The sequence below is a fragment of the Octopus sinensis genome, linkage group LG2 (assembly GCF_006345805.1).
Source record: "Octopus sinensis linkage group LG2, ASM634580v1, whole genome shotgun sequence".
Classification (NCBI taxonomy): domain Eukaryota; kingdom Metazoa; phylum Mollusca; class Cephalopoda; order Octopoda; family Octopodidae; genus Octopus; species Octopus sinensis.
In genome coordinates, this window is record NC_042998.1 from 60,758,896 (window position 1) to 60,782,800 (window position 23,905).

Here is a 23,905-nt window from a genome sequence, read left to right on the forward strand (position 1 = left end):
TGTAGACCGAATAGTGTTTATCGTAGTTCTACATTGCTCTGTACCTTATGGGAACAACCCGATTAGTAAAATACGGACTACCTTTTATGTAGGGCTAAATGGAGAGGTGAGACAGATGGCCTGGTATAGTGTACCTCGAGGACTCCTTGTATTATAGGGTTCATCTACTATGTATATAAATATATATAGCCTTTCTGTGTGTGTGTATATATATATATATATATATATATATATATATATAGCTTCCGTGTATATATATATATTTATATATATATAGTATGTGTGTTTATGTTGCATATTTATTACATAACTAAATAAAGTTTCTTATCAGCTTATTAACAATTTACTGCCTACTAATAACTTATTTTTATTGAATAGCTCTGTAGCTATAATGATCAACTTTTTCTAGATTAGAATTATGGCCCTGAAGTGAGCAGTTGAACCTGTAGTATGAACGATCAACAGGTTCAACACACGTTGAACAAAATGAATGGCGTTTCGTTTCCAGTCAAAATTTATCGTTTCGTCATTCTCGCAGCAATGACCATCCCAGTTTTATCCATCCTATATATACCGATGTAAGATGCAGTGTTTTAAAACACGAACTTTATTTTCAAAACGATGTGGAAGCTTTTGAAGAGAGATTTTTTACAAACTATTTTCAACAGGGCGAGCGATTAAGTAGGAGCTTCTTCGTTCACTTAACTCTTACAAGTGAAGTAAAGGACGAGGAACATTAACGAACATATTGTGTGAAGTTGCCACATCTGTTTATTGATTATACTTAAATAAGCACAATGTCCCAGGTTTATGCGATATATTCATCTTCCTCACGGCAAACCTTATCCCACTTTTGAACTGTTTGTTATACATTATTTCTCAGCGTAGACTGTCAATAGTTTTTTTTTGTTTTTGTATCCTAACCATTTATAATAATAATATTCAGTGGCGAACTTTCGGAATAGTTACCCCACATGAATAATAACTTCTCCTTTTTTATTGAGATTTTCTCAAGTTTTTGTAAGCTATGTACGTTTCGATCAATGTTGGCGGTGGTGAGGTATTCAAAAAAATTAAAACCCATGTTTTTTAAACGTCTGCTTCACCGCCATCATAACAGCTGCCAGAAATATATTTTTACGTTTACTTCATGTTTTTGTATTCCACATTTTAAAGAAACTCATGTAAATCGCATTTTTAGAGAAAAAAAAAAATCACCCCACTTTCTTTCATCGTACTTTTCAACATTAAATTTTCTTCCTCCGTCATTAGCATTTCTGATAGACTTGTAATTTGAATTAAAAAAGCAAAAGATTTAATCCATGATGTTCAACTTTCTTATCCACTCACTTTCATCTCCCTTCATTTGTTACCATTTCAGGATCTTTTCGGTTTGAACGGCAGTTTTTTTCTAGCGGTGTCATATGAAATTGTCACCCATAATTATGACCCTAGTATCGATCTATAGCATTTCAATCTGTTTTTGGGTTAGGGGTGGGGGGAAGGGTATCTTTTTTTCTTCAGAAATGTAAATAAACCCAATCTGTTTCTTAAACGAGGGACATATTTATACGGCACAGAATGTTTTCACCTCAATAGACGTCATTGATTGGTTGAAATTGCAGAAATTGAAAAAAAAGCAAAAAAAAAAAAAAAAACATATCTTACAAACTATAGAATTTTCTCAATAAAGCCAAGAGAAAAAGATGTTTTATAAACACATTCTACCAGTATACGAAGTTTAAAAGTGGAAATTATTTAAAAAAAACTGCCGTTTAAATTGAAAAGATCCCCATTTCATTCTTGAAAAAAAGAAAATTCTTCAGAATACCATTTTTTAACATCTCTTCCTTTTTTCTCTTTCACAGTTTTGCCATCATGTTTATTTATTTTTTTACTCTCAAACCACATTTTTGTTTCACTCTTTATCATAGGTTATTTAGCTCTATCCTGCAACAACTCTTTTATATATAAAATATAAATTAAATGAATGCAAAACAAAAATTTAAGGTTTAACTCCCTTCAGTGTTTGTGTTGATGGCAAACTTAAGCAACTTTTTCCCATTAAAATGTTTCAACTTACGGACAAGAAAATAATAACCTACCTCTACCCTGGAAAGAAACATTCATTTAGAAAACTAACAAAAAGAAATAGAAATCAATTTAATTCCCATTACATTCAATTTTACATAGCATTTTTTCATTTCCCACACAACAAAATTTTGGATCAGGTTTTCTTCACCTCCACAAGATATCAGTGGTCAGCTGCTGTTCTTCTGGTTATCATGTATGTGTGTGTATGTATGTATATATATATATATATATATATATATATATATATATCACCGTGACTGACCAGGCTATCAAATGTTGCTACACATCGCTGGTCACAATGCACTTCGCATTGTTTTAGCTTTCAAATGACACCAACCCGCTGGCTAAGCGAGCAGGCCAACAGAAAGAGTGAGAGAAAGTTGTAGAGAAAGAGTACAGCAGGGATTGCCACCACCCTCTGCCGGAGCCTCGTGGAGCTTTAGGTGTTTTCGCTCAATAAACACTCACAACGCCCGGTCTGGGAATCGAAACCGCGATCCTACGACCGTAAGTCCGCTGCCCTAACCACTGGGCCATTGCTCCTCCACATATATATATGTATATAAGCAATAATAAATCTCTGAGCAATGTATAAACAGTAGCTGCACGACATCATGAAGTATATTTGCAACCTAAATGTGGCTAATCCTTAAGGGTTGATGCTACTATAGCTTGCAGCCCCAGAAAGACATCTGCCCCAGCTGGCTATTTACACACTATCTGTGCCCTATCAGTATTTGCGAAGAGAAGTCATCATTGCCATCTCCAGCCTGACGTGATACATATGGACCCGAGTTTCTGGGTATTGTTTGTTTCAACTTTTTTGAGATCAGTGACTTTTCGTCACTGGAAAAAGTATATATATATATATTTGCATTGAGACTCACTTCCTATTGCCAACCGGTGGTTGTCACATGCTGATGATGGGTCAATATCCAGAAACTCTGGTCCGTGTGTATCACATCAAGCTGGAGATGGGAACGATGACTTCCCTTTGCAAATATTCATAGGGCGCAGATAGTGTGTTAATAGCCAACTGGAGATGTCTTCCTGGGGCTACAAGCTACAGTAGCATCAACCCTTAAGGGTAACCACATTTAGGTAGCAAATATACTTCACATTATATATATATGGAAAAAAAAGTCTAGGTAGAAAATGCTAAAATAATTTATAAAAAGCATTTCAGAAAAATATGGAACGCTTCACGAATTTGCTTGCCATCCTTGCACAAGGGCCATATATATATAATATATATATATATTTCAACAATTGAGGGCAAAATAATTAATTATTAATCAATTTCACCAAGTGTTCAGTATGCAAAGGACCATTCAAGGCTAATTCAAATTATTACATTATATAAAGGGCTAGTAAATAAATTACTTTGCCGCATACTGAACTCATTAGAAATAGCAGCTAAAAAACTTTTTTCAGGCTATTTCTAATACTTAAAGAAAATCTCTCTCATATAAGTGTTTGCATAATTTAACTCACAAAAGTTTGGGGGTAATGACATCGAAAAATCAAATGCTAAGGTTATTCGAGAACGTACGTTTCAAGATTAGTCAAAACAACATTTCTATCATCGGCTCGGAAATTCCTTGTTTGGATTTGGAAACACTGAAAATAAGAACATACCCTCTCGAAGATCTGCTCCCAACTAACAGTTGTCAACAAATTCAAAATAAGCAAGCGAAGAATCTCTGTTCTCCTCCCCTTTCCACCAGCGTGGGTTAAAATCATCAACTCTATGCTTATTTCGGTAAAGTCCGAAGCATTAATCAGAGGGAGATTAATTATAATTTCAACAACTGTGAGGGCAAAATTAATAATTATTAATCAATTTCACCAAGTGTTCAGTATGCAAAGGGACCATCAAGGCTAATTCAAATTATTACATTATATAAAAGGGCTTAGTAAAATAAATTACTTTGCCGCATACTGAACTCATTAGAAATAGCAGCTAAAAAACTTTTTTCAGGCTATTTCTAATACTTAAAGAAAATCTCTCTCATATATAGTGTTTGCATAATTTAACTCACAAAAGTTTGGGGGTAATGACATCGAAAAATCAAATGCTAAGGTTATTCGAGAACGTACGTTTCAAGATTAGTCAACAACATTTCTATCATCGGCTCGGAAATTCCTTGGTTTGGATTTGGAAACACTGAAAATAAGAACATACCCTCTCGAAGATCTGCTCCCAACTAACAGTGTCAACAAATTCAAAATAAGCAAGCGAAGAATCTCTGTTCTCCCCTTTCCACCAGCGTGGGTTAAAAATCAAAAACTCTATGCTTATTTCGGTAAAGTCCGAAGCATTAATCAGAGGGAGATTAATTATAATTTCAACAATTGAGGGCAAAATTAATTAATTATTAATCAATTTCACCAAGTGTTCAGTATGCAAAGGGACCATTCAAGGCTAATTCAAATTATTACATTATATAAAAGGGCTTAGTAAAATAAATTACTTTGCCGCATACTGAACTCATTAGAAATAGCAGCTAAAAAACTTTTTTCAGGCTATTTCTAATACTTAAAGAAAATCTCTCTCATATATAGTGTTTGCATAATTTAACTCACAAAAGTTTGGGGGTAATGACATCGAAAAATCAAATGCTAAGGTTATTCGAGAACGTACGTTTCAAGATTAGTCAAAACAACATTTCTATCATCGGCTCGGAAATTCCTTGGTTTGGATTTGGAAACACTGAAAATAAGAACATACCCTCTCGAAGATCTGCTCCCAACTAACAGTGCCAACAAATTCAAAATAAGCAAGCGAAGAATCTCTGTTCTCCCCTTTCCACCAGCGTGGGTTAAAATCATCAAACTCTATGCTTATTTCGGTAAAGTCCGAAGCATTAATCAGAGGGAGATTAATTATAATTTCAACAATTGAGGGCAAAATTAATTAATTATTAATCAATTTCACCAAGTGTTCAGTATGCAAAGGACCATTCAAGGCTAATTCAAATTATTACATTATATAAAAGGGCTTAGTAAAATAAATTACTTTGCCGCATACTGAACTCATTAGAAATAGCAGCTAAAAAACTTTTTTCAGGCTATTTCTAATACTTAAAGAAAATCTCTCTCATAATAGTGTTTGCATAATTTAACTCACAAAAGTTTGGGGGTAATGACATCGAAAAATCAAATGCTAAGGTTATTCGAGAACGTACGTTTCAAGATTAGTCAAAACAACATTTCTATCATCGGCTCGGAAATTCCTTGGTTTGGATTTGGAAACACTGAAAATAAGAACATACCCTCTCGAAGATCTGCTCCCAACTAACAGTGTCAACAAATTCAAAATAAGCAAGCGAAGAATCTCTGTTCTCCCTCTCCCTTTCCACCAGCGTGGGTTAAAATCATCAAACTCTATGCTTATTTCGGTAAGTCCGAAGCATTAATCAGAGGGAGATTAATTATAATTTCAACAATTGAGGGCAAAATTAATTATTATTAAATTTATTTCACCAAGTGTTCAGTATGCAAAGGGACCATTCAAGGCTAATTCAAATATTACATTATATAAAAGGGCTTAGTAAAATAAATTACTTTGCCGCATACTGAACTCATTAGAAATAGCAGCTAAAAAACTTTTTTCAGGCTATTTCTAATACTTAAAGAAAATCTCTCTCATCTATGTGTTTGCATAATTTAACTCACAAAAGTTTGGGGGTAATGACATCGAAAAATCAAATGCTAAGGTTATTCGAGAACGTACGTTTCAAGAGTAGTCAAAACAACATTCATTTCTATCATCGGCTCGGAAATTCCTTGGTTTGGATTTGGAAACACTGAAAATAAGAACATACCCTCTCGAAGATCTGCTCCCAACTAACAGTGTCAACAAATTCAAAATAAGCAAGCGAAGAATCTCTGTTCTCCCCTTCCACCAGCGTGGGTTAAAATCATCAAACTCTATGCTTATTTCGGTAAAGTCCGAAGCATTAATCAGAGGGAGATTAATTATAATTTCAACAATTGAGGGCAAAATTAATTATTATTAATCAATTTCACCAAGTGTTCAGTATGCAAAGGGACCATTCAAGGCTAATTCAAATTATTACATTATATAAAAGGGCTTAGTAAAATAAATTACTTTGCCGCATACTGAACTCATTAGAAATAGCAGCTAAAAAACTTTTTTCAGGCTATTTCTAATACTTAAAGAAAATCTCTCTCATATATAGTGTTTGCATAATTTAACTCACAAAAGTTTGGGGGTAATGACATCGAAAAATCAAATGCTAAGGTTATTCGAGAACGTACGTTTCAAGATTAGTCAAAACAACATTTCTATCATCGGCTCGGAAATTCCTTGGTTTGGATTTGGAAACACTGAAAATAAGAAGATACCCTCTCGAAGATGTAATAATTTGAATTAGCCTTGAATGGTCCCTTTGCATACTGAACACTTGGTGAAATTGATTAATAATTAATTAATTTTGCCCTCAATTGTTGAAATTATAATTAATCTCCCTCTGATTAATGCTTCGGACTTTACCGAAATAAGCATAGAGTTTGATGATTTTAACCCACGCTGGTGGAAAGGGGAGAACAGAGATTCTTCGCTTGCTTATTTTGAATTTGTTGACACTGTTAGTTGGGAGCAGATCTTCGAGAGGGTATGTTCTTATTTTCAGTGTTTCCAAATCCAAACCAAGGAATTTCCGAGCCGATGATAGAAATGTTGTTTTGACTAATCTTGAAACGTACGTTCTCGAATAACCTTAGCATTTGATTTTTCGATGTCATTACCCCCAAACTTTTGTGAGTTAAATTATGCAAACACTATATATGAGAGAGATTTTCTTTAAGTATTAGAAATAGCCTGAAAAAAGTTTTTTAGCTGCTATTTCTAATGAGTTCAGTATGCGGCAAAGTAATTTATTTTACTAAGCCCTTTTATATAATGTAATAATTTGAATTAGCCTTGAATGGTCCCTTTGCATACTGAACACTTGGTGAATTGATTAATAATTAATTAATTTTGCCCTCAATTGTTGAAATTATAATTAATCTCCCTCTGATTAATGCTTTGGACTTTACCGAAATAAGCATAGAGTTTGATGATTTTAACCCACGCTGGTGGAAAGGGGAGAACAGAGATTCTTCGCTTGCTTATTTTGAATTTGTTGACACTGTTAGTTGGGAGCAGATCTTCGAGAGGGTATGTTCTTATTTTCAGTGTTTCCAAATCCAAACCAAGGAATTCCGAGCCGATGATAGAAATGTTGTTTTGACTAATCTTGAAACGTACGTTCTCGAATAACCTTAGCATTTGATTTTTCGATGTCATTACCCCCAAACTTTTGTGAGTTAAATTATGCAAACACTATATATGAGAGAGATTTTCTTTAAGTATTAGAAATAGCCTGAAAAAAGTTTTTTAGCTGCTATTTCTAATGAGTTCAGTATGCGGCAAAGTAATTTATTTTACTAAGCCCTTTTATATAATGTAATAATTTGAAAGCCTTGAATGGTCCCTTTGCATACTGAACACTTGGTGAAATTGATTAATAATTAATTAATTTTGCCCTCAATTGTTGAAATTATAATTAATCTCCCTCTGATTAATGCTTCGGACTTTACCGAAATAAGCATAGAGTTTGATGATTTTAACCCACGCTGGTGGAAAGGGGAGAACAGAGATTCTTCGCTTGCTTATTTTGAATTGTTGACACTGTTAGTTGGGAGCAGATCTTCGAGAGGGTATGTTCTTATTTTCAGTGTTTCCAAATCCAAACCAAGGAATTTCCGAGCCGATGATAGAAATGTGTTTTGACTAATCTTGAAACGTACGTTCTCGAATAAACTTTAGCATTTGATTTTTCGATGTCATTACCCCCAAACTTTTGTGAGTTAAATTATGCAAACACTATATATGAGAGAGATTTTCTTTAAGTATTAGAAATAGCCTGAAAAAAGTTTTTTAGCTGCTATTTCTAATGAGTTCAGTATGCGGCAAAGTAATTTTTTACTAAGCCCTTTTATATAATGTATAATTTGAATTAGCCTTGAATGGTCCCTTTGCATACTGAACACTTGGTGAAATTGATTAATAATTAATAATTTTGCCCTCAATTGTTGAAATTATAATTAATCTCCCTCTGATTAATGCTTCGGACTTTACCGAAATAAGCATAGAGTTTGATGATTTTAACCCACGCGTGGTGGAAAGGGGAGAACAGAGATTCTTCGCTTGCTTATTTTGAATTTGTTGACACTGTTAGTTGGGAGCAGATCTTCGAGAGGGTATGTTCTTATTTTCAGTGTTTCCAAATCCAAACCAAGGAATTTCCGAGCCGATGATAGAAATGTTGTTTTGACTAATCTTGAAACGTACGTTCTCGAATAACCTTAGCATTTGATTTTTCGATGTCATTACCCCCAAACTTTTGTGAGTTAAATTATGCAAACACTATATATGAGAGAGATTTTCTTTAAGTATTAGAATAGCCTGAAAAAAGTTTTTTAGCTGCTATTTCTAATGAGTTCAGTATGCGGCAAAGTAATTTATTTTACTAAGCCCTTTTATATAATATATATATATATATATATATATTATATATATATATAATTGTTTAACATCTGTTTTCTATGCTGGCACGGGTTGGATAGTTTGATAGGAGCTAGTCAGCTGGGTGTGGGGGCTGTCCAGATCTCAGTTGTCTGTTGTGGCATGGTTTCTATGGCTAGATGCCCTTCCTAACACAAACTACTATACAGAGTGTGTTGGTTGCATTTTGCATGTGTGTATGTATAATTGCTTTAATGTTCACTTTTCCATGCTCACATGAGTTGGACTGAATTCGTTGAGGCAGATTTCCACATGCTGGATGCCCTTCCTATTGTCAACCCCTAAGTAAGTTGACTTTGTTTTCTGAGGAAGTGTACCTTTGTCTAAATCTCCTAACATGGGTGTAAATGAGCATCACTGTCACACAAGTGATGTTGCTTGTTTCCAGTTTTCTGTGAAAAATATGTCTGACAATGGGACACATGTGAGTGTTGGTGACAGAAAGGGCAGTTAGCCACAGAAAAGCAGCCCTAACAAATTCTGTCTGATGCAAGCATGGAAAGTGGTAATTAAATGATGCTGAATCCTCAAAAACATTCTTCCAGACTATATCAAGAAATTTGTTTTTGGTACCCAACTTCACCTCCAGTGCAATGGGAATATTAACCTCTTTGACACTAGGAACATTTACTGTTGATAATGTTTACTATTGCTTTGCTGCAAAAGTTTCACTCTAACCTTGTGTTATGAGCTTCTCTAAATTTTTTCTTCTCACTCAATTGGGATTGGATGTTCCACAATGTTTTTAGGCTGCTGTTCATAAACAGGCTAACATATCTTTCAGGGTTTGTCACCAAAGGTCATTATGAAGGTAGATATAAAGAAGGTATTGAATTTTGTCAGATGTGTCGTCATTTTGAGCCATGCTGCCAACTAACTTCCATCACTGTATCAATTGCTCTGATGACAATAATATTTCCTCTAAATATGGTATACAAAAGAGTGTAAGCCCTTTCATTTGCTATCATTTCATGGTTTCGAAATAGTTTAAGCTTTCCTTGCATGTTATACTGTCTGCACACTAGGTGCATTAAATGTGTGTCCCTTTGATGTGTAATGATTGTGTCTTTGTGCTGTTGAAAGAGATTAAGGTCAATAGGTGTTGATAGGTTTGATGTCAGGAGATAATACAGAATCAATATTTATAGAAAGATGCAATAATGCATAATTGTCACAAACAGTCACATTAACATGAAACAATTGGTGATGAACTGTTAGTGCTAATGTTGCTATTTCTGTTCCTTGGGAGAATACATTTATAAAATGGTACAGGCTAAACTATTCCATTATATTCATTATAATTTTGCAATCCCATTCAATTCATATTCTGTAAATCCACTTTAAAATCCCAGTTGGTATATCCATATATTAAAACTGAAATAATCCTTCATTCCCCACACCACTCAGTATACAAATTAGAATTTGAATTGTTTCAAGACTAGGCTAAAAAACTTGGTTTATATAGATGTTTAGTTTTGATGATTGTAAAAACATTTTTTCTTAATACTCCCAAATTTGCTTTATTTAGGCTATATTATGTTTAAATTAATTGTCATCGTTAAACGTCTGTTTTCCATGCTAGCATGGGTTGGATGGTTTGACAGGGGTCTGGGAAGCCAGGAGGCTGTACCAGGCTCCAAATCACTCAAATTACCTCTAATTTTGTGAAATTATTAAGTGATTTCTGGTATTGTTTGCATAAAGTACTGAAGCATGGTAACCAACTACCAAAGATATTTAAAAGTTTCCATTAATATTTTATTATTTATCTTTGGCCAGTAGCCATGACCTCCACTCATAGCTAGGATATAAATATAAATTATTTTGTTGATAAATCTCTGAGACATCATATTATTTACATTATTAAAATCGTATTACTAAGACTGGGTTTTGTTTCAAGGCTAGTAAATACTTCTATTTGTGCTGAACAGCTATCAAATGATTACAGTAGAGTGCTATTAGTATCTGGGATGTTGCTGCACACATATATCCATACATGCATGCATTCTTCATTATGTCAAAGGAAACCATTGCCATTTGACTAATATTTAGCCATTTGCTTATCATTCAACTGTCCTTTGCAAAGTTGTTTGGCTAAAGTAGTTCACTTTGCAACTGCATGGTCCCAGGTTAAATTTCCCTGTGTGACACTTGGAGCAAGTAACTTCCTCATAGACTTGAGCCAGCCAAAATCTTGTGAGTGTAATTTAGTTGTTGGGAGTTGTGCTGCAGAAGTCTGTCAGATGTATGCATGTATGTATATATAGAAAGAGTTTGTGTGTGCCATGCTTGAGAGGACCTGCCAAGCAAAAGCACCTTTCAAGTATTGGGCCTCACAGGGGCAATGACAAATGACTGAGACCTTTGGCAATATGTTGTGCTTGAGAAGACCCATCAAGCTAAGTAAAATCATAGTCATGGCACATATTGGTGTCACACAACTGGCACCTATGCCAGTAATATGTAAAAGCACCCATTACACTCTGAGTGGTTGGTGTTAGGAAGGGCATCCAGCCATAGAAACAATGCTAAATCAGACTGGAGTCTGGCACAGCCTTTCAGTTTACCAGGCCTTGTTAAACCGTCCAACCTATGCCAGCATGAGCAACAGAGATTAAATGATGATGACTATACACACACACACACACACACTTGTTTCAGTTATTAGACTGCAGCCATGCTGGGACACCACCTTGAATAAATATATATATTTATGGTTCGTGGTTGGGATGCTTTTGCTGCAGTCTACCACTCCTCTGCTGCTACTTTCACCGAGCCTCTCCATCTGGGATGTTTTTACTACTTTCATTCTGTGCTTCCCAACCTCTATGATCTCTTCTCTCCAGCCTCTCCATATCTCACTCTATTCCCCTTTCAGTGAATCTCTCCAGATTCTCACCACCCTCTGTCATGTTCCTTTCTCTGTCACATTTTCATTCTTTATTCATTCTAGCAATGTGGAATAGCTCCTGACACAACCCACCTTATCATTTGGTTGTTCTCACTAATCCCTGATGTTAATCCATTTTCCCTTACTCCTTCCATACTCCTCCAATAGTGTCTGTTCTGTTATTCTCTTCATTACTACTCTTTCCCAACTATCTAATCCCTTCATCATACTTTACCCTCTCTTTTGTCTCCTTTTCTAGAGTCCTTTCACGCTTTCTTCTATTCTCCTTTAGGCTATTCTTGCAAGGTGCAAAGCAACTTCACTAGTGTTGGTGCCTCTGTACTGTGGTTAGCATTAGGAAGGGCATCCAACCATACAAACCATACCAGAACAGACATTAGAGCATGATACTTCTACCAACGCATTGGATTCAATCAAATGACTGAATCCATGCCAGTCTGGAAAATGGATGTTAAATGATGAGGTTAATGATATCTGCTTATATGTATAGTCATTGTCTTTTAATGTCCATCTTTCATGCTGTTACGGTTGGGCAGTTTGACAAGATCCAGTGGTCTGAGAACTGCTTGGTGTTCCAGTGTCTGCTTTAGCATTGTTTTTACAGCTGGGTGAGCCTCTCAGAGATGACAAGAGACCAAGACCTGCTGTGCTTGAGATCATATGTCAAGCTAAGTAAAGTTATGGCCATCCACACATACACAAATGTCCTTCATAAACCTACCCCCATCTCACATGCACAGGCATTATCTGACCTTTGTTAAAACTCCCCCATCTCCCCAATATATGCTGCATGCCCCTCCTCCCAGTCTCCTTCATGTGTCCCTCCCACTGCATGCCCCTCCCCTAGTCTCCTTCATGGGTCCCTCCCACTGCAGGCCCCTCCAGTCTCCCTCATATGTCCCTCCCACTGCAGGCCCCTCCTTGCCACTCTCCCTTATGTGTCCCACCCACTGCAGGCCCCTCCCCTCTTCTCTCCTTCATGTGTTCCACCCACTGCAAGCCCTTCCCTTCCACTCTTCCTCATGCTCCTCTCCTACTGCAGGGTCCTCAACTTTCTTGTGCCTATCCACACACCCTCCATGTCCTCACATATTTTCCTTACCCCACCTCTCAGCCTCTCCAATTTTCCTCACCATTATTTGCTACAGTTATGTCTTCCCCATCTCTAAACATATCCCCTAACTCTTATGGAGCATTCCCCTCTATTCCCTCTGTAGTACTTATACTCCCACATCCACTGTTCACTGTGGATAGGCCTCAATACATCTCCAACACCATCTATTTCTCTCTCTCTATCTTTCTCTCTAACTTTCTACCACCTTCCTTCTTTGTCCTACTGGGTTAGCCAAGTATCTCCTCTATAGTAAGACAACTATCTCTGTCCCTCTATCATATTTTAACCTCTCACTCGGCAGACTGTCACTTCCTTTGATTTCACCCCCTTTCACAACTGAGAGGTTTTTGTCTTGCAAGTTACTTGGCAACCCTGCTGGTGCCACGTAATAAGCATCTGTGCTGGTTCCTTGTAAAAAGCATCCAGTACATTCTAAAGTAGTTGGTATTAAGAAGAGCATCCAGCCATAGACACCATGCCAAACAGATAATTGGAACCTGGTGCAGTTTACCGGTCCCTGTCAAACCATCCAACCCATGCCAGCATGGAAAACAGATATTAAATGATGATGATGTTGATGATGATATATATATATATATATATATATATGTATACACTCAAACAAACATACATCCAAACAAACAAGCAAACATTCAAACATTCATTTGAAGTATCACTCAGTTCCTTTCAGTAGAGAAACTTTTTTTTATATCATTTATAAGAAAAGAAGTTTCATTTGCATAGCCTTCATCAACCAGCTGTCTTGAGTCTACATAACCAAAGCTTCAAAACAACAATCAACATTTTCCTTGTGTATGTCTGCACATATTGCACACTGGCTAAAACTGAGTGCATCAAATGAACATACTTTTTATTTTCGATTCATCTTAACTGCTTCTCTTTACACTTGGTTGACTCTGCTTTCTATCCTTCAATAAGTACCTGACAAAATACTGAGTTTAACTATATGCTTATAAATGTTCTGCTCCATCGTGGTTGCTGTGTAATGATTGAATCCAGTTACAGGTTTCCATTATGACTACAATAATAGCCTTCTCCATTTTACAAGCTTTAATCTCATTCTCTTGAAATATTTACCAACTTTGACATACCTCTTTCCATTACAATTGCTAGGTCTTTCTTAGCACCATTGGTTCCTACATCCCACTACACTCTTTAATTCCTCCCTTTTGTACACATTACCTGTTCCTCTCTGATTGCTGATCGACTATAATTCGAATGAAACATTAAACACATCCCATTATTAACCACGTAATTATATAAATTGTGTAGAGCTATCTATTGACACTGCCCATCTGCTCCAGGCATGTAATTAAAAACACACCCAGTTAATGTTAACTGTAAAAGCAATCTTTGCGAAAAGTAATGAGAATGTCAGCATGGAAATAATATTGTTACACACACACACACATATATATAGTGAAGGTGTGTGGCTTACTGGTTAGGGTAATTGGCTCACAACCATAAGGCCATGAGTTTGATTCCCAGTGGCACATTGTGTCCTTAGGCAAGACACTTTATTTCACATTGCTCCAGTCCACTCAGCTGGCAAAAATGAGTTGTACCTGTATTTCAGAGGGCCAGCCTTGTCACATGCTGCATCACGCTGAACCTCCATAAGAACAATATTAAGGATACATGTGTCTCTGGAGTACACAACAATTTTATGAGCAGGCTGATCAACTGAAACCTTCATTGTCACAACCAACGGAGTGCCAGTCATATATATATATATATATATATATATAGGTGCAAGTAGCTGTGTGGGTTCAGTCCCACTGTAGCAACGTGGACAAGTGTCAAAGCCTTGTGAGTGGACTTAGTGAACAAAAACTGGACGAAGCCATTGTGTGTGTGTGTGTGTGTGTGTGTGTGTGTGCTTGTCTCTCCTTGTCTTGACATCACGTGATTGTTGTAAATGAGCATCATCATCATACAAGCAATATCGTTCATTTCCAATCTTCTGTGAAAATATGTCTGGCCACAGGGAAATCTTACCTTGCTTGGAAACAGCTCATGGTTGGCAATAGGAAGGGCATCTGGCACTAGAAAATTTGCCTCACCAAACTCTATCTGTCCCAGGGAAGAGTGGATGATAAAAGGATGATGATGGCAATATATTTTTGCACTATTTTAAATAATAATTTGAAAGTAATCTCATCATATATCCATTACTTTTGACTATTTTTTATCCTATGTGATGGACATCTGTACTATGCTGTCTTCGTTATATAATGTTAAATGGTTAAAAACAAAAAAGTTAGAAATGCATTAATAGCAGTATTCAGAGATATTATTTTCTGGGGTAATGGATTTAGCTTCTAATTATCTAATATCAACTAAGGCTGTGTAACGTGTTGGTATTTCATATGGCTATTTAACTTGTAAGAGTAAATCAACAGCCTTATATGAACACTGTGTGTGTTCATATATATATATATATATATAATATATATATATATATATACACACACACACATGGTAGCTATTGTTTAGCCTCAGTTGTCCCTAATCAGCCAAATCTTTCTTAAATCATACCCTAATGTCCTTAAGATAATATATATTGGATAATATAGATCTATATATTCTTTAAAAAAAAAGATTTTCCTGCCTGGAATAACTTTGAACTAGTTTTACTCAATCAGCTGATCTGCGGACTAAGCACATGCTCTGTCAAGGCCAGTGAAGAACCACCAAAAAGCAGCAGTCAAATCTCCCCACTTCTTGTATTATTTTACTGACTTAAAGACACATATAAGTCTGAAATACATTATTAGGGAAAAAGAAAGATCAGTTGATCCCTGAACAAAGGTTTACTTTTTAGAGTTAACCTAGGACTAAACAACATTGTTATACTGATTTACATCTCTATATGTTAAAAAAAAAGAAGTTCTTGAGTCATGCTGACACTTAAGGACCAGTTTCCCCGGTTTCCATAGCATATAAATTCCCCACTTGGACAGGACGCTGATCTGTCACAGAATTGCTAATTTCTGCCAGCTGAATGGACTGAGTAGAGAACGAAATGAAGTGTTTTGCTCAAGAACACATGTCACCCAGTCCAGGAATTGAAACCACAATCTTACGATCAAGAGTTCAATACCCTAACTACTAAGCCATGTACCTCCAAATCTCTATATGAAGAAAGATTCAGTTGAGGAACTGATCTAAATCCCATTTCAGAAGGGAGCAAAGTCGTTACACTAAGACATTGAACTACTGACTATAAGGGCAGTAGTTCAAATCCTGTTACTGCTGCATGGTTTTTTTTACTGGCAAAACAATACTCTGCTGGCTTCAGATTACTTTTCTTCATTTTGAAAACAATGTATTCTGGTTCCCTATCGAAGCCAGCTTTAAATTGGTACCTATGACTTTTTAAGGGTTTGGGACTCAGTAGATTATTCAAGGCAGTGAGGTGAATTGAGTTGTCACAGTATTTGTTCTAGTTCCCTGTGCTCTGAGTTCAAATAGTATTAACGTAAACTTGTTTTCATCCTTTCAAGGGTTGGTAAAGTGATATATTGCCACTTCTGTTTCAGAGTTGATTCTTCTCTTTCTATTGCTCTTTCTGTCTATTTGTCCGTCCCTCTGGAAGAAATCAATTACAGTCAAATCTGGGAAGGGATGAGCTCCTTCTGGTCTAAAAGGTACCCCCCAATCATGCTGCATGTCATGACAGTACTTTTACAACTTTATCAGGAGTTGTCTAAAGCAAAATGCTGTCCAAGGCCTGCTTCATAATGATGTTTGTAGGTACAATCTACTTATGGTGTTATCATCAGAAGCAAGGCTACTGTGAATAAAATTCATCCCAGTCCTCTATTACTACTATTATGTTTGAGAAGTAAAAACCATTAAAAATGTTTATGTTGACAGACTTTTAAATCCTGAAATAATCAGCTAATTGTGATTGATTTGGTTAGTATTGATGAGATAATGGTAGTTAACAACAGGGCTGACATCTGGCTACACAAACGTTTTCTCCAGAAATTTATAAATTTATGATTTAATAGAACAAGCATGTGTGAGTATACACTACCAACATCATCACTATTACCAATTTCACCATCTCAATCACCACCACCACCTTCATAAACACTACAGCTGTTATCACCACCTTTGCCACTTTAGTAGCCAGATTCCATGTTGGAATGGGTTAAGTAAATATATGGAAGGTTACATTTGACTTTGTTTCTGTCAGATATCATTTCAGATTTACTTTCAAACTGTTTATATCCCAAACTTCCCTTGCTCTCTTTTCACTTGAGTAACTCCCTACTTCCATGTTGTTGCTCATATTTTTCTTTTCATATCCAGATGTATGTTATTAGAAATGTCCTTCATTTTTTTTTAAGACTATAGGGTGTGACTGAATAAAGATTTGGATGCTATTTCTATCACTCATTATATATGTGACCCTGTTTTGCTCCGAATCTTTTTGTTCACTGCATCAAAATTTAAAATAACTATCTGCTATGTCAGCTTTGCAAATATGAAAGAAATCCACTATGCACAAATGCTTTTTTTTTTGTTTGTTTCTTCATTCCTGTTTCATCAATAATTCACCAGTCATTAGATACATAAACAAAGCCTAAGTAAAAATTCTAAATGAGGTTTAGTAATTTGGTAGCAGTGAGTGATAGAAGTTAATTGTTATGTAGAGTATAAATAAATTTTCTTAGCACCTAAGCATCCAATGCCAAAACAGGTTTTGCACTGAATCCGTAGTTCTAATTAAAGACAAATCTTGTCCCTAATCCTACCAACATTTTATCATAGGTTTTAAATAATTTGGTACCCATTCCCAGCAGTTATGTGGACTGAGGTTTTAAGTGTAGTGTTCAAATTCTCACTGAAACTCTACAGTGAGTTTGAACTCAAGACTTTTTTAGGTGATGGTCAAATACACTTGTTATTTTACTTTAACACTAGATTGACTTTCTCCCATCTCTCATGTATATGAAGTTTTTGATGATGTTGCTCAATCTAGTAGGTTATAGACTTATTACAGGAACTAAATTTGTTCAAGGATATAATTTAATTCCTATCAGCATACTTTATTAAATATGTTAATGTTTGTGGTTGAAAAGTTTGCTTCACAAATATGTGGTCCCTGGTTCAGTGATACTACATAGCATCTAGGGCAGGTGTCTTCCACCATAGCCCTATGAGTGGATTTGGTAGGCAGAAACTGGAAAGAGGCCTGATATACACATATACACACACACACTAATAATAATAATAATAATAATCCTTGGGTGGAATTTATAAATATCTTAATGCATTATTATTACTATATTTATCCTATATTATATCAGTACAGCTTGGTGCAACCCCCAAAAAACTGGTTCACCAGTCAGCATCATTAGATTGTAGCCAACATAATGGAATAGTTTTACTTGCATATTCAAGACATTTCCCATAAACAAACTTAAAAGATGTGTGAGTGCACATGTTAGTGTGTACCCATGTCTTGACATCACTGTTGCACAAGGAATGTTCATTTATAGTCTTCTTTGGAAAACCTTTCTGATGATGGGGAAATATTATCTTGGTTGGAAACAGGTGAGGTTTGGTGACAGGAAGGGCAGCTGGCTGTAGAAAATCTGCCTCAACAAATTTTCTGAACCATGGAACAGTGAATATGAAATTATGATGAAAATGCTGCTGCTGATTTTTTTTTTTTCCCCCTCATTCAGGATTTCTTTTTCACTCCTCACTTCTGTCTCTACTCAACTGTTCTTCAGTTCTGTCTCCTAACACATTCAAAACTACTACATTTGGATTTTGAATAGAAAATTCTTTCTTCAGAAAGATCCACTGTAATAGTTTGCTAAAAACAAACAGACTTCCAGCATAGTTAAGTACTGAAGATATTCAGGCAAGAAAACTAGTTCAAAACCGGAAATTTAAAAGGAGCTTAGCAGTTATCTTTCCAGTTAATGTGGGGCGCATCTTTTTAAATGCCAAATATCTTTGGTATGGTAGAATGTGTGACGAATAAAGCTAATTAGATATTGATTTGTTACATAGACAATGTCTTCTGAACTTCAATTTTTAAATCAAAACCAGGTCACAAATTCACTCAGCTTTCCTGCACCTGTCACAAACTGATTTATATTGATTTTTTTTTATATAGAATTGGCACATGGTTTTAGAAGAAATAAAGGAATTGAAGTTGTGTTGTTCATGGCTTTCACAATGTCATTACAGCAACTTCAGTGAAATGGCTAAAACTGAGAACCAAAACAGTCACGCATCCAATCTATCTTCATAATGATGCTTGTTGCTGGCTGATTAAAAATTTCCAGTTTTAGTAAGCCATTCAAGATAAATTAGTTGTCAGTGAATAAAGCCTGAAACTCTATAGATAGATGACCATTCTTGTTAACTAATTGTATTATTCACAACTTCAATTGCTTACAGTGCAATGAAGCAGACATTTGTGATATTTCTTACGCAGTGTTTCTATAGCCATGCTATGGAGATAATGATAATCTTTGGAAATCATTTATAATTAAAAATAACTACTTAAAAGCTGATTTTTGTCATAATTGTTGTTTCAATGACCATTTGTCAGTTCTGTGGTGGGGATTCAAATATGTAATATAATGAGTTGAGAGACTTTGATCATCTATGATTTTCCAAGTGGGGCTTACTCTTTTACATGTTTCAGTCATTTGACTGGCCATACTGGAGCACCACCTTTAGTCGAAGAAAGTGACCCCAGGACTTATTCTTTGTAAGCCTAATACTTATTCTATCAGTCTCTTTTGCCAAACTAAGTTTCAGCTCCATAAACTCACCAACATCAGTTGTCAAACGATGGTGGGGGTGACACACACACACACACACACACACACACACACACACACACACACACACACACACACACACACACACACACACACACATATATATATATATATATATATATATACACACACACACACACGACAAGCTTCTTTGTTTCCATCTACCAAATCCACTCACAAAGATTTGGTTGGCTCAAGGCTATAGTAGAAGACACTTGCCCAAGGTGTCACGCAGTGGGACTGAGCCTGGAACCATGTGGTTGGCAAGCAAACTTCTTACCACACAGCCATGTCTGCACCTTACAACACAGCTATGCCTGCGCCTATGAAATGAAAATTTTATATTACTCAATGTATGAAACAAGGGCTGACTAAAAGTCTAAAAATTAGCATGGGTGTTTAGGACAAACTTAGGGAAATTCATAAGTTTGTCCCAAAACATTTGCATGAATAGGCAAAGGGTTAAAAGGCAATAATTCCTGTTAGTCTTACCGAGTAGAGTAGGGTGTAATAAGACTGAAGTATGTCTGTTGCTTTCACCAGTTGATTTCAGAGACCAGATCCACTCTAGTCTTCATTGTGCCAAAACAATTATATCTCAAAGCTCTGAGATAATGCACAATAAATTCAAAACAATGTGAATAAATAAACATTACATTTGACGGAGTAATCTGAATGCTAAAGAGTTAAACACTCAAAAGGGAGACTTTTGTCTGTTAATTGTTTTGGTAATCTCAGTTGCTCATAGTTTTTCAACGCACTCAATGTGAGATCCTATGTGCATACTTCAACTCAGAATGTATAAACAGCCAGAAGAAATGTCAATAAGTTTTTGTCTAGCATGTTTACAATCCAACCAGCTTGCCACCTTAGTAATTATGGTAATAATTATTTACATTTACATAATGTACATAATTCCTCATTTCTTAAATATAGAACTGAATGCTAATAATTGTTTTAACATCCACTTGTTTTCTTTTCCTTCTTTGCATCAGTCAGACAAAATTTATGGAGGCATATTTTCATGAAGGGCATCCAACTGTTGTTAGATTCCCTTCCTATCAACATCACCTGTTTCCAAGTAAGGTAATATTGCCCTAAGGTCGCATGTGTTTTCACAGAAAATTGGAAACAAAGGATTGTATAAGGACAGCATAATTTATAACTATCACATGATGTCAGACAAAAACAACAATAATAATGACAAAAAGAAGGTTTCTAATTTTGGAGGTGTGGGGTCAATCAATTACATTAATTCCAGCACTTGATTGACACTTTACTTTATTGACCCCAGGCAAAGTCAACTTTGGCAGAATGTAAAGAACTAGAAAAAATGTTGCAAAGCATTTTGTCTGATGCATTGGAGATTCTGCCAACTCACAACCTTTTATAAGAATGCCGATGATATGATAGCAAATTGAACTTTTGTTTTAGTGTTAAGTGTAACACAGGCTGAAATAATTAGTTTCTAGTCTACACAAAATTAGTATTTTGGGGGTGGGGATGAATTATATTGCTTCAAGTAAAAATGTTGTTTGCCATGATATTTAAGATATAATTTTATTTTTCAAATAAAATTATATCTTAAATATTTTAAATTCGAAATCATGAATAAAAGACTTTTACTCTTTTACCTGTTTCAGTCATTTGACTGTGGCCATGTTGGAGCACCACCTTTAGTTGAGCAAATCGACCCCAGGACTTATTCTTTGTAAGCCTAGTACTTATTCTATTGGTCTCTTCTGCTGAACTGCTAAGTTACGGGGATGTATACACATACCAGCATCGGTTGTCAAGTGGTGTTGGGGGGACAAACACAGACACAAACATATATATACGACGGGCTTCTTTCAGTTTCTGTCTACCAAATCCACTCACAAGGCTTTGGTTGGCCCGAGGCTATAGTAGAAGACACTTGCCCAAGGTGCCACGCAGTGGGACTGAACCCAGAACCATGTGGTTCGTAAGCAAGCTACTTACCACACAGCCACTCCTATGCCTGTGAATTTTAATTTCATGTAGGTTCAGACTGTTTGGTAAAGAAATTTGATTCTTAGCCACATAGTTTCAGGTTCAGTTCCACTGTGTGGCACCTTGGACGAATTACTTTTCCTATAATTTCGGGCCAACCAAAGCCTTGTGAGTGGAACTGGTAGACAGAAACTGAAAGAAGCCCATCATGTTTATATGTGTATGTGCACATGTGTTGTTGCATGTGTGTATGCATATACAAGGGGGTGCTGAACAGTTCCTGCCTTTAGGTAAAAAAAACCCAAAAAACAGGATCAGTTATGATTTTATTTAACATATTCCTGTCTCGGATTTACACACTTACTGCAGCAGTCCTTCAGTTTTTCTAAGCCCTGTAAAAGCTTTTTTGCAACACCCTTAAAGCCAGGAACTGTTCAACATCCCTGTGGGATGCAGTTAAAATAATAGACAGAGAACACCACTGGAAAATACAAAAACTAAAAGAAGCAGCATGTATGCTAGGACACAACAACCTCCTAAGCAGACTGAGTGCAGATATGAGTAGCATATGGGAACTGGTATTAAGGAAGGATAGGAAAATATTAGATTTATAAGCCCTAAAATTCACTCCATAATTGCCCACAGGCCCCAAGATTCCGAGTTTGATTCCAAGCAGTGACCTGAATAATAATAATAATAATAATAATAATAATAATAGCGAAAAATACCTTAGGAATGAGAACCCAGGTTCAAAATTTCCCCAAGACACCTGATGAAGGCTTGGAGGGTATATCAGCTGAAATGTTGTGTTAAAAACAAACAAGATGAAGACAAATATCTGTCAAATGTAAATAATGTACATAATTCCTCATCTATTAAATATAGAATTGAATGATAGTGATGTGTTTTTTTAATTTGTTATAGACATTTAATCATTCATCTCGGTTTCATCGATGCATAGTCTAATACATAATAGGTTGTGTCAGCTTGGTGTCTGTCTTTGTTGTTATTGAAATGGTAGTGATATTACTTTATGGTCCTCCAGACATTTAGTCTAATATTAAACACATGGCATATATAATCATCATCATTCTTAATAGCATTAATCTTTTTGATGGAACACATGAAAGATGAGTGATATCTTCCACACTCTAATATAAATCAATAAAAGAATATATATATTGTCTGGATTATAAACATAAAGGTCAAGAAAATCAGAGAAGAGGTGGGAATAAGGACTTATAGGAAACTGAGTAGAAAAACTTTGAAAAGAGAGACGGGATAGAAATGGATGACTTAAATTATATCTTTAGATGAGGCTGACACTGTAAACAGAGCTAATGAGTTATATATTTGTAATGTAGTCCCTACCAAGGTCACATTTTCTCATTTATAGAAAATATTGCAGGATTCTTCCAATCCAAGATATATTATTGTTATAGTTGGAATTTACAGAAAAACAAAAGATGAAGACAGGTGTAAAAACAAGAAACAGGTGTACTAGTTTAATGCTCTGGAAGGTGAACAAGTCTTTTACATTTCAAGCCTACACTCTTCAACAGAGGGGAACATGAGAAAATAAACAGAATAAAAAAAGCTTTAGTGGCTAGTGGTCAGTCATGGCAGTTGGCTGGACAGAGGTGGTTAGACAGGAGTGCTAGGAAGAAGGGGAGATAATAAAGTATTGGTGAGCCCAAAATGAAGGTGCACATGCATGTGGATAGGGGCTGGTGACCTTGACAGGTGGATGTGTGCGTTTATAATGTGTAGGTGTGGATGATGGTGTGGGTTTTGGGAAGTGGTCAGTACTAGTGTGTGCAGGGTGGTGTGGTGTGGTGTGGGTACTGGGAAGTGGTCATTGTTAGTGTGTGTGGGGTGGGGCAGGGGTGGTGTGGTGGGGTTTGGATGTGTTGGGATGAGTAGGAGTGGGGTGTGGATGGAGGGGGGTATTGATGACGGGAGAAGGTGGGTAGGAATGAAGAGCGGTAGTAGGTGTCAGGGCAAGAGAGGAGTGAAGAGAGGAAGTAGATGTGAGAGGTGAGAGATTTAGATGAAGAGGGGAGGGGAGTTGAGTCCATGTGGCGTGAAAGAGAGAAGATTAATTCCTGTTTACGGCAAAGGTGGGAGTCCAGATAGCCCCTGTGCAAAGACAATCCAAGCCCAGACAGGTGTTGTAATGAATGACCAGTAGAGCAGAAATGGCGTGAGACCAGGGTGTCATTACTGAGTCTAATGTCTCAGAGGTGTTCCGCGAACCAGTCAGCCAAGCAGTGTTCTGTTTGATGTGCAGAGAAGGACAGAAATAGCAGGAGATGCAGTAAATGATGTTGCTAGAAGTGCGTGTAAAGGAGTCAGTGATATGAAAGGGACGACGATGGGTG

The 23,905-nt window shown here is 36.2% G+C and overlaps 1 protein-coding gene across 4 annotated transcripts in view; it reads left to right on the top strand.

The window, feature by feature from the left end:
• The window catches only part of LOC115228533 (protein FAM219A), an 87,694-nt gene that overhangs the window by 720 nt on the left and 63,069 nt on the right, over positions 1-23,905 (top strand). The window lies entirely within an intron of this gene.